Source organism: Otolemur garnettii, unplaced genomic scaffold (genome assembly GCF_000181295.1).
Source record: "Otolemur garnettii isolate 467f Iridium unplaced genomic scaffold, OtoGar3 scaffold00064, whole genome shotgun sequence".
Taxonomy (NCBI): domain Eukaryota; kingdom Metazoa; phylum Chordata; class Mammalia; order Primates; family Galagidae; genus Otolemur; species Otolemur garnettii.
Window position 1 is genome coordinate 10,811,495 of NW_003852459.1, and position 16,785 is coordinate 10,828,279.

The following is a 16,785-nucleotide window of genomic DNA, read 5'->3' on the forward strand; positions in this document are numbered from 1 at the left end:
AAAAAAAAAAAATTAATTTATAAATGTATTTTGGTTTTAAATGAGTAATAAACCTGATTTGTAAATAAAAACATGCTTGACTTTCAATACAGTAGCCCCTTCTCTGCAGTGTCACCAACTGCAACTTCAGTTACTCGCAGTACACTGCAGCCCAAAAATATTATGTACAATAAGATAGTTTGAAGGAAAGACCATCCATTTAACTTTTGTTATAGGATATTACTAGAACTGTCCCCTTTTATGATTATTGTTGTTAATCTCTTTCTGTACCCAAATTAAACTTCATCATAGGTATGTATGTATGGAAAAAAACACAACTTTGGTATTCATAGATGTATTTGGTTGTATTTTTCACTTTTAAAACAAAAGTATAATTTATGTATACTTTTGAGAAGTATAAAGCTGTATACTTTTCTATGTATGAGAAATTTATCCTTTTTACTATACAGTGTTGTAAATTCTATCAACCATAATCATGTAAACACCACTACAATCAAAATGTAGAACAATTCCATCATCCCCAAAATGTCCCCCCTGCTATTTTCTGCTTAATCCCTCCTATCACTCCTAGCTTCTGGCAACCACTGATATATTTTGTCCCCATGATTTTACCTTGGTAAGAATGTCATATTAATGGGCTTGAAAATTATGAAGGCTTTTTGAAAAACAAATACTTTTCAGGGACAAGTGACATGATAAATTGTACAAATTTAAGGAACAGTTTGGTTAAGTTTTGACGTATGTACCTTATATACTCTCATGAAACAATCATCACAATAAAAACATGAATATCTTAAAAAAATATGAACATCAGTCCAGGTTTCCGAATACCCCTTTGTAATTCCATATCCCATATGTCCCCAATCTCAAATCCACAGGCCACCAATATTCTGCTATCACTATGGATTACCTGGCATTTTCAAGAATTTTATATAAAAGGAATTATTCAGTATGCAACTTTCTGTGTCTGGCTTGCACTCGGCAAAATTTCGATATCCAGGCATGCGGCTGAGTATCAATAGTTCACTCCTGTGTATGACTGAGTAGAATACCATCGCATGGGTACATCACCACTTGTTTAGGCATGCCTGCTCAGGGGCATTAGGGTTGTTCCACTTTGGGATGATTACAACAAAGCTACTCTGAATATCCATGTACACATCTTTGTATGGACATATTATTTTTTTCACTTTGGTAAATACCTAGCAGTAAAATGGCTGGGTCATATGATAAGCCTAAGTTTCACTTTTTGATAAGCTGCTAAACTATTTCCCAAAGTGTTCATACTATTTTATTAATATATACCTACCAGCACTATATAAGCGTTCCGGGCTGTACTCATTCTTACAAACATGTAGTGTAGTCAGTCTTTTTAATTTTAGCGATTCTGATGGGTGAGTAGCAGCGTCTCCTTGTGTCTTAGTTGTATGCCCCTAATAACGAGGGCTGTTGAGCATCTTCTCATATGCTTGTCATCTACGGATCTATCTACTTTGGTGAAATGTCTTTTGAGAGCTTTTGAGTTATTTTTTTGAGTTCTTAATATTCTGGATTAAGTCCCTTAAATGTGATTTGTAAATATTACTTTTCCCTCTGTGTGGCTTATCATTTGATCTCCATATCAACATTTTCCAAAGAGCAGAAGTCTAACAGTCCTCCCTCATCTGCAGGAATACATTCCACGTGGATGCCTAACACTGTGGATAACACCAAATCCTACAGCAGGGGTCCTCAAACTTTTTAAACAGGGGGCCAGTTCACTGTCCCTCAGACCATTGGAGGGCCGGACTGCAGGCCCCGGGATGAGTTGGCTGCTAAGCAGGACAGGCAGTGGTGGCAAAAACACCCGGGGGTGGGGGTGGGGTGTTGGATAAATGTCCTAGGTGGGCTGCATGTGGCCCGTGGGCCGTAGTTTAAGGATGCCTGTTCTACAGACACTATGCTTTTTCTTATCCCTACATACCTAAGATAAAGTTTATTTATAAATTAGGCACAGTAAGAGATTAACAATAACTAATAATAAAATAGAACAATTCCCACAATATACTATAATAAAAGTTATGTGAATACGGTCTCTCTCTCCTCCTCAAAATATCTTCCTCTATGTAATATTTTTGGACAGCAGTCTACTGCAGGTTAACTGAAGCTCCACACAGGAAAATCACAGATCATGATGAAATCCAATTATCAATTATTTTCTTTTATGGCTCATATCTAAGAAATCTTTGCCTATCCAATGTCACAAAGATTTTCTTCTGTTTTCTTAAGTTTTACAGTTTCAAGTTTTACAATTAGATCTATATTCCATTTTGAGTTAACTTTTGTATGGGCATAACGTTTGGAACAGGTTCTTTAAAAATAGTTCATGTGGCTTGGCACCTGTAGCTCAAGCGGCTAAGGCACCAGCCACATACACCAGAGCTGGCAGGTTCGAATTCAGCCCAGGCCTGCCAAATAGCACTGACAACTGCAACCAAAAAATAGCCAGGTGTTGTGGCAGGCGCCTCTAGTCCCAGCAACTTGGGAGGCTGAGGCAAAAGAATTGTTTAAGCCTAGGAGTTGGAGGTTGCTTTGAGCTGTGAATGCCACAACACTACCCAGGGCAACAGCTTGAGGCTCTGTCTCAAAAAAAGAAAAAAAAAATAGTTCATGTGAATTCAAGTTTCAGAAATACTGTAATATTTTCTGAAGGTGCTCGGCTGACAAGTGAAGGGAAGTGGTAAGGTAGTGGTAAGTACCAAGGTGGTGTGAAGTTAAGAAACTTACAAAAATCTTTTTTTAACGGGGAAAGAACTGGATGTGTTTTAGATTTTAGAGGTGGAGCCACTGGAGAAAAAGAGATTGAAAAGCTAGCAAAGATTCTCCTTTTTGGAATGGAGTCTCCAGCTTGACCATCTTAATCACCGTGACTCTGCTTCTCGCATCAGGCACAGTAGTGTGCACATAGCAGACGCTTAATTAAATGTTTTGGAAGGACACAAACAGTTAAGGTACCAATGCAAGAGGAAGAAAACCAAAAGCACAATTACCAAGGTGGCCTGGGATCAGCCTCAGTGACCAGAGGGAACAAACTAACAGAAAATGAGCAGAGGGACATCAATGTGTAGGTAAGAGCGGGAAAGTCAAGGCATTCACATCCCCTGGCCCTCAATTTTGCTTTATTTATGAAGCAAGATTGTTTGCCACGGAAAGGGAAAGAACTGTGAAGGAGACCGGGGCGGGGGGGCGGCGGGGGGGCTACTGAAGCAGGCGAGGGGACGAGCAGTTCTATGGGCTGATTTAGGTGTTTAGGAGACAGTGTACAAGACGGGATTCCTGTTACTCAAGCCTTAAAAAAGAAGGAAATTCTGTCATTTGTGACACTATAGGTGAGCCTAGAGGACATCACACTAAGTGAAATCAGCCAGGCACAGAAAGACAAATACCACATGCTCTCACTTCGTATGTGGACATTCTATTTAAGGGGGATGCTACTTTGCAGGACCAAGAGAACAGTGCTACTGAAATTTGAGAAACTGGGAAAGACGAGGCAGGAGGTGGAGATCAGGAAAATGAATCCACTTTTGATGTACACATCACCATGTTACAGACATCATCTCAACAATCACATAGGTGGCCTAAGTCTGTAGGCTGCGTGGGTCTAAATAAAGACCAAAAGGTTGAGGACAGAGAGGGAAGTTTGGTAAACTCCTGAATGACCTGGGGTAGCAAGGAGTGGAGGCACTTCATACACATGAATGAGAAGTCAGCAGACACAGGAAGAACCAACCTCGCTACTAATATCTCATAAAAGAGAGAGATGCTCTGGCACTGACTTGTGGGCCATTCCAAAAGCATGCAGGTCAGAAATTGAATTACTAGAAGCAGAAATATTTACATCTGTTATGCTTCTAACCCTGCATAAACTACTTGTTCATAAATCTGCCCAACCAGATTAAGCATCCTGGGAATGTATGTGGTTTCATTCTCTAGATCCCTGACTCTTAGCAGTTTCTGAGAGTAATACTCAGATGTCTGTTAATTTTGCTGAAAATAAAATTTTGCTATTGAATATGGAAGCCAAAGGCCACATTTCTGGCTGCTATAAAAGGGGAGGGAAGTTGGGGTGAGGAAATCCAACCCCCGCCCCCAATCATTTGTAGCTTAAATATTACCCTCAGAAAACTAGATAAGCACTTACTGATTTTTGGCCATCCTCTTGGCCCACTGGATGCTATCCCCTTCATTTCTGTTTCCTTTAAACCAAGAAATTCTGACTCTGCTTTCATGCCACTGGGGCTCAAGCACAAACATGCTTGACAGCCTTACACTGTGAGGAAACAGACGACTAACAAATGCTTCTGAAACACATTTCTTACATGTTTTCAATGAAATTAACAATATAAGTTGAAATTCTAGACACCTAAATAATTGTTTTCCTTAAGATATCTACCTCCAAAGAACTTCTGCAAAAAGATGTTAAACATTTTAACACTCTCACCTTTTCCTCAATTCCCAAAGTGGGCTCTGTAAGCCAATAGTCATACTTTGAAAAAACAAAAATATTGAAAAGAAAAAAACCCACAGGGTTTCCTTTGACCTTAATGAGTAGACTTGCAGCTCAATTCCTTTAAAATGCTGCCTCTGAACTGCAAATTACTTCATGGTCTTTTTTTAAGTGAGCACTTTTCCTAGACTGACAGAGCCAGCTGTGGAATTACACTGTCTATGGGAATGATATCATTAGCACTCTGTCCTTGAACAAGACCACAGTCACTACATTTGGCTCTTTTGCACACAGCAGGAAGGGAATATATGTGCTTGTTTACAGTAACAGTACTCAGAAAGTTATCATATTTGCACTCTACTAGTTGGCAACTTAAAATTAAAACAAAGTTTAGCACACTGGTTCTCAACCTGGGCATCATAACCCCTTTGTAACAATGAAAATACATCCTGCATATCAGATATTTACAGTACAATTCATAACAGTAGCAAAACTACAGTTACGAGGTAGCAACGAAAATAATTTTATGGTTGGGGGTCACAATATGAGAAACTGTATTAAAGGGTCGTAGCATTAGGAGGCATTAAGAAGGTTGAGAACCACTGGTTTAGCATGAGATACCTGAATCCTCTTTTAAAGTAAAAGTAATTTTAAGTTTAATACATTTATTACTAATGTTTAAACTATCAGCTTGTTTTTTATATGCTACATACATTATGTAGGGAAATGGAAAATTGTAGCTAAATGTACCTTCATTTACAAAAGTTCATTTATAAAAAATTTTATAAAATATTTCTCTACATGTTGATATATAAATATACAAATATTAAAAATATTAAATATGAATGCTAATTTTCCTATGTTTGATGATCTTTGGGACACCCTGTAGTATCAAAGAGCATATTAATTATAATTATTTTTGCAAGTCAGTGAAACATTTTAATATATTTTTATTCATTATACATGTTTTTATTTTCTGTTCCAACTTAGTATCAAAATTATAATACACTATTTAATTATAATCAATGTAATATCAACTATAATATAATGATGAACTTATGAAGTAATAATTTATTAGTCTAAGTTATTTTCATACTAAATATCAAAGGTAGTCTTTGTACCCCAACAATTCTGTTCCCTAAATAAAGTCACTGTGTTAACCATTTGATGTCATTCCTTTCTGACCTTCAAAACTTCTTTTAAATAGATGGGCTCTTAGGCGGTGCCTGTGGCTCAAAGGAGTAGAGCATCGGCCCCATATGCCAGAGGTGGTGTGTTCAAACCCAGCCCCAGCCAAAAACTGCAAAAAACAAACAAACAAACAAAAAATAGATGGGCTCTTATATTCATTATAAAAGACAGAAAAGGATTCTGTCTGAATCAAACAACTTTGTGATGAAAGTCAAATCATAATAAAACATAAAATATTTGAGGGCCATATTCATCAGAAAAATGATTTATAAATAATAAGTCACATCTTTTATTAAAGTAGGGTTATAATAGTAAAGCAGTCCACTAAACTATAAATAATTTTAATTTGGCCCTCATTTATCAAATATAAAAACAAGCAACGTTATAATCTGAAAAGATTTTACATTTTCTTTAAAAAATAACCACTACTCTCTAAAAGACCCTATTTAATAAAAGCTTTATTAAAACAAAGCCAAAACACTAATACCATTTATATGTACATGATCATAAAACATTTTAAATTCAACATTTTTATCTTTAGTAAATCAATCTTGTCCATTTCTTATAATTATTTTCTTACTTCTAAAAATTGATTAATGTGAACACATATTAAAAAATTTAAAAACAGGGTGGTGCCTGTGGCTCAGTGAGTAGGGCGCCGGCCCCATATACCAAGGGTGGAGGGTTCAAACCCAGCCCTGGACAAACTGCAACAAAAAAGTAGCCAGGCATTGTGGTGGGCGCCTGTAGTCCCAGCTACTCGGGAGGCTGAGGCAAGACAATCCCCTAAACCCAGGAGTTGGAAGTTGCTGTGAGCTATGATGCCATGCCACTCTATCAAGGGCAATAAAGTGAGTCTCTGTCTCTTAAAAAAAAACAAATTAAAAACAAATGTAAAGTTTATATTAAATTTAAATTTTAATTAAATTTAATTTTCATTAAACTGAATTTAAAGTTGACAGCTAACTTAATCTAAGGTAAACATCTTTACAACTTTTACTTTTACTTGGTTTCAGAATTGCCACTAGTCAAATTTTTTCCCCTAAAGTGGAAATTACATACATGAAAAACACACATAATGTTCACCAATTTAAGATAAACTTAAAACACGTTAAAAATTTTTAAATTTAACTAGTTAAAATTTCATTAAAAATTAGTTCTTAAAAAGCACCATTAATATGGCATAAAGAACATCAAACCAGCAGGCCTTGTCACCAGTTAGCTATGTATTCAAGAGCAAGTCAATTAATCTCAGCATCTTAATTTCCTCTTTTGTGAAATGCAGAGCTTAATTCTTACTCTACATACCTCCCAGGATTGTGAGAATAAAGATGGCACATGTAAAACCAATCTGGAAGACACTCTTCTAGGGATGGCAACAACTAGGAAACACTGCAGCAGACACACTGAATCCAGTTCCTAACCAAGAACCAAGTAGTTTCAAAATATTTAAGAGGAAAGAAACCACTAACACACCATATAAACACTTTTTACTAACAAGTAAACAGGAATACGGTAATTCCAGGCATTTAGTACTTATAAAACTTCACAATAATTACATGCTAAGGAAAAGTTGAAAGGGCAAAATCCTTGCAATCTGACATTTCATAAATGTTTGTGTGGACAGCCCCAACATGTGCCATGCTGGTGGTGGGGCTATGGAGCAGAACAGAACAGAATCACTGTTCTCCAGAGGCTTGAAGTCACACAGGTCCTAAAAAGAAGGCAAAACCTTATTAAACACTTACAGAAAATGTAGGACATATCTTTTTTATGTCATGGCACCCCTGAAAGTATAGTTAAACTTTTGCAGCACATTTAAATTATTTTGATGAAAAAAATATTTAAAAAAAGAATATACTTCACAGGGCTTTGGATTCTTTAGAAAATAATTAATGATCTTTAAAAAATGTTTGCAGCACACCTAAGATCCTCTCACAGTGTGTCGTGGCACACTGGTTGAAAATCACTGCTCTAGAAGGATGAAAATCCAATCATATCCTCTTTACTGGTCCTCATTATTAGCTATAATTAGATTAAAGGTGGCAAGGGGGAAAACAGAAAATCACTATCATCTCCTGAGGTGCAGATAAAAGTAACCAACATTAGTTATATTATTTTCCAATTTCTTCATCACAAAAATTTTGAGCAAGAAACACAAACCAGGAAGACAGGCTTATGCATCCAAATAACTAAGACTTAATGTTCTTCTAAAGCCAATTTAAAAGATACTATTAAAAAAGGTCAAAAGATTAATGATACATGACCAAAAATTAATATTCTTTAGAAGAACTTTAACAAAGCCAAGCCAGTAGCAAAAAATGAAAATGAGAAATTTTAAACAAATAATAAAAATGACCAAAAAACGAGTAGTAATAAGAGAAGTGTAAATATAAAAATGAGGTATCCTTTTCACCAACAGATGAAGATTTAAAAGAATGAAACAAGTATTCTTCAAAGTATATAAAGATGTGTTCTTGCAACTCAAAGACTCACTCATCAGTTTCCTTACAAGAAATCATGGTGAAATGAGGATTTCAGTCATACTTGGGAAAGAGTACAGTTCATACTATAAAGATAAATGTAGATTTCCATAAATTAAAGAACCTCTATTAGAAAACTAAAAGGACTGGCATTTAGGGCTAACAGCTGTAGACTTGACATGCTGGTGAGAAAGCACTGAGGCCAGCTCAGCACTTGTGGCTCAAGTGGCTAAGGTGCCAGCCACCTACACCTAAGGTGGCGGGTTCGAATCCCCAGCACAGACCTGCCAAACAACAACGACGGCTGTAACCAAAAAGTAGCCAGGCACTGTGGCGGGCGCCTGTGGTCCCAGCTACTTGGGAGGCTGAGGCAGGAGATTGCTTGAGCCCAGGAGTTCGAGGTTGCTGTGAGCTGTGATGCCACAGCTCTCTACCCAGGGGGACAGCTTGAAGCTCTGTCTAAAAAAAAAAGCAAGCACTGAGGCCATCTATGTTACAGGATAAAAGATGGTAGAGATTCCTCTTCCCCAAGGTTAAAATAAAGTCAGCGAGGAAGATTTTTTAGGTTTTTCCCTTTTACTCTTCCAACAATGATTAGCGTGGATTGAATACATTACATGTGGGTTAGTAAGTAAATTTTGCACAACAGATTAAAAGCTAAAGACCATAGAAATGTGTGCGTAGAGGGAATCTTTGCACTGCCCCTCGCTGGTCAGACTGGTGAACATGCAGCACGACTGGAAATGCCTAGCGTGGTGGGACCTGTGAGTGATGGTGAACAGGGGAACAAATCTTTTTTTTTTTTTTTTTTGAGACAGAGCCTAAAGCTGTCCCCCTGGGTAGAGTGCCGTGGCATTAAAGCTCACAGCAACCTCCAATTCCTGGGCTCAAGCGAGTCTCCTGCCTCAGCCTCCCAAGTAGCTGGGACTACAGGCGCCCGCCACAACGCCCGGCTATTTTTTGGTTGCAGCTGTCGTTGTTGTTTGGTGGGTCTGGGCTGGGGATTTGAACCCGCCACCTTAGGTGTACGTGCCTGGCGCCTTAGCCGGTTGAGCTATAGGCGCCGAGCCCAGGGGAACATATCTTAAATCTTTTGGGGAGACAACTGGGTAATAGGCTACCAAAATCTTTAAAAACACAACAATTTGACTTTTGAGAATTCATTCCATAAAAAATAAAATTACTGCAGCGATGAGAAATAAAAAACAACATACATCAACAAAAGACTGGCTGAATACATTACAATAGATCCAAGCAGCAAATACATTCATTAAAATAAAGTTTTAGATATAAAAAATCTTCAATGTACATAGCTACCATTCAATAAAAAAAAAATCTTCATAGCATATTATGGGAAAATAAAGAGCTTTGTAGAATTCTACATTTAAAACATCCATATGCACCTCAGGTTATTCTGTCATGTGAATTCACTTAACCCAACCCTACACAAACCCAGGTGGCACAGCCAATACACACCTTGGCTCTATGGGACAGCCTCTTACTCCCAGGCTACAAACCTGTTCAGCATGTTACTGTACTGAGTACTCACACATTGTAACACAGTGATTAAATATTTATGTATCTAAACATAACTCCACATAGAAAAGGTACTATAAAAATACAGTACACAAGATTTTTTCAATGGCAGACCTGTATAGGGTACTTATCCTATACAGAGTTCGCAGGACTGGAAGTTGCTCTGGGTGGGTCAGAGTGGTGAGTAAATGTGAAGCACGTTACTGTACACTACTGTAGACTTTGCAAATACTGTACACTTGGGCTACACTAAATATATAAAAAAGTAGCATTGTTACAATGTTGTAATGGTTACAAAATCACTAAATGATAGGAATTTTTTTAGCTCCATTATAATCTTAGGGGACCACCATCATACACATGGCCCATTGTTGACTGACAATGGGCTCGTGTTATGTGAAACGTGCCTCTTTCTTTCCCATCCATCATCCATCTATCTATCTATCTATCGATCTATCTATCTATCTATCTATCTCTATTACATCTATCTCCCAGTTTTGGTACCGGTTTCCTTAGAATGGTGGGACCACGGACAACTTTAATTTTTCTTTTGGCTTATTGTGTCTCCTTTCTCTTTGTTTTCACTCAAAGACATCATGTATTTATTATGTACTTTTTAAATTAATTAACACTTTATATCCTAAAAAAATGTATAAAAAACTAGGAAGAAATCTGCCAAACACGACAAAAGGATAATACACTATGTAAACAGAGCTCCAGGGGTGCAGTTGGTTAGCACATGGTATTTATATTTACTATTTAAAGAACTTACTTTATTCACAAGAAAAACACTAAGATCCTAATAATAAAGTAAAAGAATTTTTTTTTTTGAGGCAGTCTCACTATGTTGCCCTTGGTAGAGTGCTGTAGCGTCACAGCTCACAGCAACCTCCAACTCTTGGACTTAAACGATTCTCTTGCCTCAGCCTCCCAAGTAGCTGGGATTACAGGTGCCCGCCACAACGCCCGGCTATTTTTTTGTTGTTGTTGCGGTTGTCATTGTGGTCTACCTGGCCCAGGCCAGAATCCGCCATCCTTGGTGTACATGGCTGGGACCATAACCACTGTACTTCAAGCACTGACCCAAACAAAAAGAAAAATCAAGTGGAAATTGAAACATGTAAGGAAAATAGTCTGAATAACCAAATAAGAAGTTTATCCTTCTATTAAGTTGGGAAGGGTTTTGTTCCTTGTAACAATATAGGAAATACAGTAAAATATTATTTGAGGATCTAAATACATTGGAAATTCTTCAAAGTAAACATCCATTTTAACATAGAATGAGCTCCTAGGATGTAAAGCTGATAGTGATATGAATAACAGGCCACCTAAGTATCTCAGATCATAAGGAAAAGATTAAAAGGATTGTCATAGGTTATTTTAATGTTTTGAAAATCTCATTCATTTTATAGAAAAAAATTATCTGCTACAATAAAAGGGGACATTCCAGATTTGAAAACTGAAGGAAAAAGGGGCATTAAAGATCTATAAAATAACACAGCATTTGTTTTTCCAAACAGTTGTTGTACCATTAATATTATTTTAATGTCTGCAGATACTTATAACAAAGAATGTTACTGACATTCCTAGATGTAGACCCACACAGATTTCAAGTAAATAAAATTTGCATATTATGTATTTGCAACTGCTTTTAGGCCATTCTAAAAGAAATAAGTGCTGTTTCTACTACAGGAACTAATGAGAAGATCATTGGTCAATACACATAAATGGAACGACTGTTACCAGAGCTGAGAGATACATTGCCCTCCCGGAGCTTCCAATCCAATGGAGGGTAGAAAAGCAAGTAAACACGTGCCTGGGTGTGACTCCTCTAGCCCCACTTCTTTCCCAGTTTTCTTCTGCTATCAACTATGTTCATGAATGTTTACTCGAAGCTATTAACTTTAAATGACTGTTTCTCATATTTAAAAACCAATCATGCAAATTGGTCACTATGTATCAAGTTCATTTCCAATTCTAACATTTAGAAGTAAAAGATGTCAAGTTCTTTAAGTGACCGAGTTCCAGAAAAAGTTCTTAGAGATGATCAGGATGACCTATCATTTGCATAATGCAGTTGTCACACCTCTTTGTCATGTGGATCCCAGCCCTACCACCACCAAATCTGCACACATTTGGAGAACAAGCCAGAAAAAAAACACTGACAACATAGAAGTGTGAATAGCAATTATAATTAACCTTTTCTAAAAGAAAAGGAATATGTAATAGTACATAACAGAGTAACAACTTAACTCAAGGTTTTTTCCTTTATACTCAATGCATTAAGCAGACAATACTTTATACCCAGTTAACATGCAACTTTAAAAAAAATGTTAGTGTACATATTAAACAAGAAAATTCACCAATAAAATTGTATTTGTCTTTTTCCCCTCAAACTACCTTGACATCATTCTTCTTCCATTTGATAATCAACAAGATCCCACTACTTGTCCCCTGATCAACACCTTGTATTTCTGGAGCTTGACATTTCAGTTAATTATGGACACAAGAACATTGTTACACGTATAATGAAGTAGCACATCCACAAAGCAACTGACTGCACCGCTTGACAACAGAGAGATCCCCACTCCCACCTGCCCACTCCATGCCCTCTGCAGCACAAACATAAATATCCTAGTCATTCATGAAGCTATCTTGTCAACAAGGCCCTGAAGCATGAGTTCCCTCCATACCTAACACATCAGCACTGACCATATATACAAAAGCACCCAAGTACCCTAAGATCCTCACTTCTTCCCATACCCTGTGTGTGTGAAATTTCTCTAGTATATAGAGAAACACACACTTATAAAATGATGAAGAGATAAGACAAAATTTCTGTCCCTTCTTACATGTAAAACTTGAGTCAAAACCTTTTATGACACTGGAAATTTCAATACAAAAAATCTAAAACTTTTCAAAAGGTCTCATTTGCCAATACTCACTGAGCTCAGTTAGGGGAGTGGGTGGGGTGTTACACGGACAGATCAGCTGTGACACATTTTTATCTAGGCTTCTCTAGGAAAATATGATAAACAAAATGATTACTATCTGCGAAAGTAATTTGTCACAATGAAATCAATACGATGAGTAACACAGACTTTAAGAACAAACTGAAATGATTAGTATACATTTTTCTCATCTTTAGCAACTGAAAGAACCCTCATTAGACGTAGCTGCCTCTTCAATGCTGTATCTTGGACATTTACCTAAAAAATATCTTTAAAAGTGCTTTGCAGGTATCACCTCAACTCATGGAACCACAGAGGGATAAAATATAAGAAAAGGTTACTCCAATCTAAAGGATTAGTTTCAAGCAAAAACAATTAGAGCGATTCTGTATATCATAAATGTATGAAGTTTACAGGAAGAGAATAGTCTACATTACAATAATTTAAAATCATATACACATTTCACTTTCCATGCAAGATTTATAATATGAAGATAACATAATTATATAATCACTGAAAAAACAGCCAAGCTTTGCTCAGGAATTTACAGTCACACTCTATGGTCAGTTAAAAACAAACTGGAACCATAGAAAAGGTAAGATTCTGGTTTGTAAGTAGGATCTAAACGAAGAGGAGTGATTTGGGCATATATGTACGTACACACAAACAAAATGGCTCAACATTTAAACAATATAACACTCAAAACCATTAACCCCTATCTATGACAATCAAGAGGCTACACTGTTAGGCCAGTGACAAACTTTTACTAAGAATTTCTGTTTTCTGTTAAAACTATTTTTAAAAACAGTAACAGAATTCAGTTTTCTAGTCTCCGCAACAACTAATGCCAGGGCCATGACATATTTGAATTAGGAAAGAGAAAAGATAGTGTTGCTTGTGATTTATTACACTATGGTTTGTTGAGCGCTAGGTGGGCTATTTTTAAGTCAAGGCTTTTTATTCAAATGAAGTACAAATTGTGACTTAAAAACCCTTTACGTTGTATCATCAGTAAGACAAGCACATATAATACCATAGAAAAAACACACAATTTATTAGATGGACTTCAAAATCAACACAAGTCAATTTTTAGGCACTTTTTGAGTACAGACCAGGGGAATTTCCTACCAAAGAACAGCACGTCTAGGGAGCAATGCTATAAAGATTTAAGCTTTAGTTTGTAGAATACATAAAGGCTAGACAATTGATAAGAAATGGTGCATAACTGATCCAACTGTATCCTGTTACAGTTCTTCACAATTCCACATGATTTGAAGGTTAAATAGAAGCAGTCACTTTTCAACATCCAAAATTTTAAATTCTAGCTTTCTTTCTTTACTCCACTACCATGGTCTTAAAATAACCTATCGTACATTCTTTGAGGGAGCATAACGTAGAAGTTTTACTTTTGCATGACTGGAACATTAAAGACATCTTCTATGTTATAGCTGCATCTACCCAGTCAATGCATGGCAGCTAATTATTTTTATGTCTTTTAAAGCCTATTTTAATAGGTTTATTTTGTAAAGATAGGCTATTCAATACTATTAATTCCTTTAGACACCTGAAGTTTATCTTTGATCTTTAAAATAAAGGTATATGGGCGTTAGTTTTAAGGATGTCCTTAGGTTGAATACCACATATAAATTTGGTCTGGCATCTTTTCCAACTCAAACTGTTTGAACTGGTGTTCTCTGAAACCTAAGCATTCTTGGTAATGGGAAGATGATTTACACATTTACCTCAATCCTCTCTGTGCCTAGTTAGTAGCTCAAGGAGCTGGCAGAGTATTTCTTGTGTCTTCATGAATCTACTTCTTAGCCTATGTAGTTTAAGTATCAAAATGTTACGCATGGTATAATTTAAAGAATTCCACTCCTGGCATCTATACGCTATATACACTGCAAGCTGGTTTGCAGGTGAACTCTAAAGAGCAAAGTCCAATTCTCTAAATCAAGTCAGTGGTAAAAGACAGCAAGAGACACTACTTAGAAACTAGTGATTTGGGGAACAACGGTTATAGGCAAGTTTAGAACACCTTTGGGACTGAGATAACAGATCTCTCCTGCCAATAAAGATACAGGAGAGCAAGGGATAGCTGATCTATTGTTCCTGAAGTAGTAAGTTCCAGATTTTAATTGGATAATGGGAGCGGGTCAAAGTCAAGTCATGTGGAGAACAGGCAAGAGCCTGTTCCCATCCTTGTAAAAGGGATTGATGTCAGGATACAACTGGGCAATTGAAAGATGACTCCAAAGTTCAGAGATAACCTATGATATGGTGCCATCCCCTATGTACAAAGCAGCGCATACTATAGCTCCCCAAAATGCCTGTGGAGAAAACTCTACAGTTTTTCTCTACAGTTTTTTCTATTTACAGTAATATAAACAGCTTTTGAGGTTGTCTGTACTGTATGGGGTTGCTGCAGTCACAGCAAGAAATGTAAAGTGCCTATGGGAGCAAGGACAAGAGAGTCCCATTTCTAGGCATCTTAATACAATACACTAACACAAGAAGAAAAAGAGTATCTCAGGGACTTCATGCCTTTCCTCAAGCTCCATGTACTTCTGTGACTCACCGTAACTATCATCTAGGCACTTCTTAAAGGCCAGAAAACAAAAACTCTCCTTCTATTTCATGCCACACTTCTAAAATCACTTTCACTACCTGCATTAAAAATACCAACCGGCAGTGCCAAAGCACTTTCTTATTCTTTTCGTTTCTTTGTTTGTTTTTGGCCGGGGCTGGGTTTGAACCCACTACCTCTGGCATATGGGGCCAGCGCCCTACTCCTTTGAGCCACAGGTGCCGCCTGCACTTTCTTATTCTTAAGGCAAAATGTCATGTAAGAAAATGATCCCCTACCCACTCCCCCCTAACCCCCAACCCACCTGCCTTCATTGTATTCTTTGCCCATCACCAGGGCCAAGATGTGTTGGGAAGAAGAGTACTGAAAATTTCAAACAAGAACCCTCAATATAATAAGATATACCTTATAACTGCTATTATGACAAAATTAAACATATTAAATGCTTATAGTATGTGGTTACTTTTACCAAGATATCAAAAGAAGTTATATGACTTCCAAAATCAGTATCAAAAACAGGATATTTAAATCTAGCCACATGTATAGAAGTATGAATTTTTGTTCTTCTGAAAGCTGAGCACACTAACCCTAAACGAGATGTCTGTTTACACCCAAAAGTAGCATATTAAAAAACCAAAAGCACCGCCCTTGGCTTAATTCCACTTAAACTACATACAAATCACCAGTAAAACTATTCATGAGACTCGCTATCTTATCTGAAAGTAATACTGTTAAAATGGGTTGATATTTTCATACATAAATCTAAATCTTTTTCCCAGCTGTAATTTTGGTTTTACGTGCAGGCACGCAGATGCCACCTTATTTTTAATGCTTAAAAGGATAGAAAACAAAATCCTGTTTTATAAATGTGGTGTAAAATCACATGCCTCTCATGTCATGTCAACAATCTACTACACTAAACCAACTGTGACGATGCTGTGCATGCTTTAAACATCCAATTAAGAATAAATTTTAGCCAACACCTTTATGACAAGGAAAAGTGCTAGTTTCATGTTAACCTGACATGGCAGCAGTCCAAGGGACTAAGCATATCATTATTCAAAATAAAAAAAAAAAGAACAAGAGGTGCAGATTTCCTGGGCTACTTCACAGAATACTTGTCTCCGATAAAACTATAACATAGAATTGGGTTTTTAAGGGGCTTTTAATAAACAAGTAATTCCTTATAGTGATTTGGAAAAGTATGAGAACATATAATAAAGCTTTGTACTTTAGGATTTACTTCTGTAAAAGCCTGTTGACACATATGAAATGTTATGTCTGCATTCTGAATAATATAAAACACATTATGCCCAATGTTAAGTACTGATCTTTCACAGAAGGACATCAAGTATTTTATATTTTATAGAAAGGAACTCTCAAAGTTTTGTCAATATTATTCCTCATCAACATCTTCATGAAATTTAAAAAGGCTGGTATTAAAAGTAGGGTTTTTTTCCTTGACTATTCTAAAACATGCCAGTTGAATTAGCTTTCAGACTTTCAGGGCATGAAAGATACACAGATAGAGTACCCAAGAATATGTTTTAA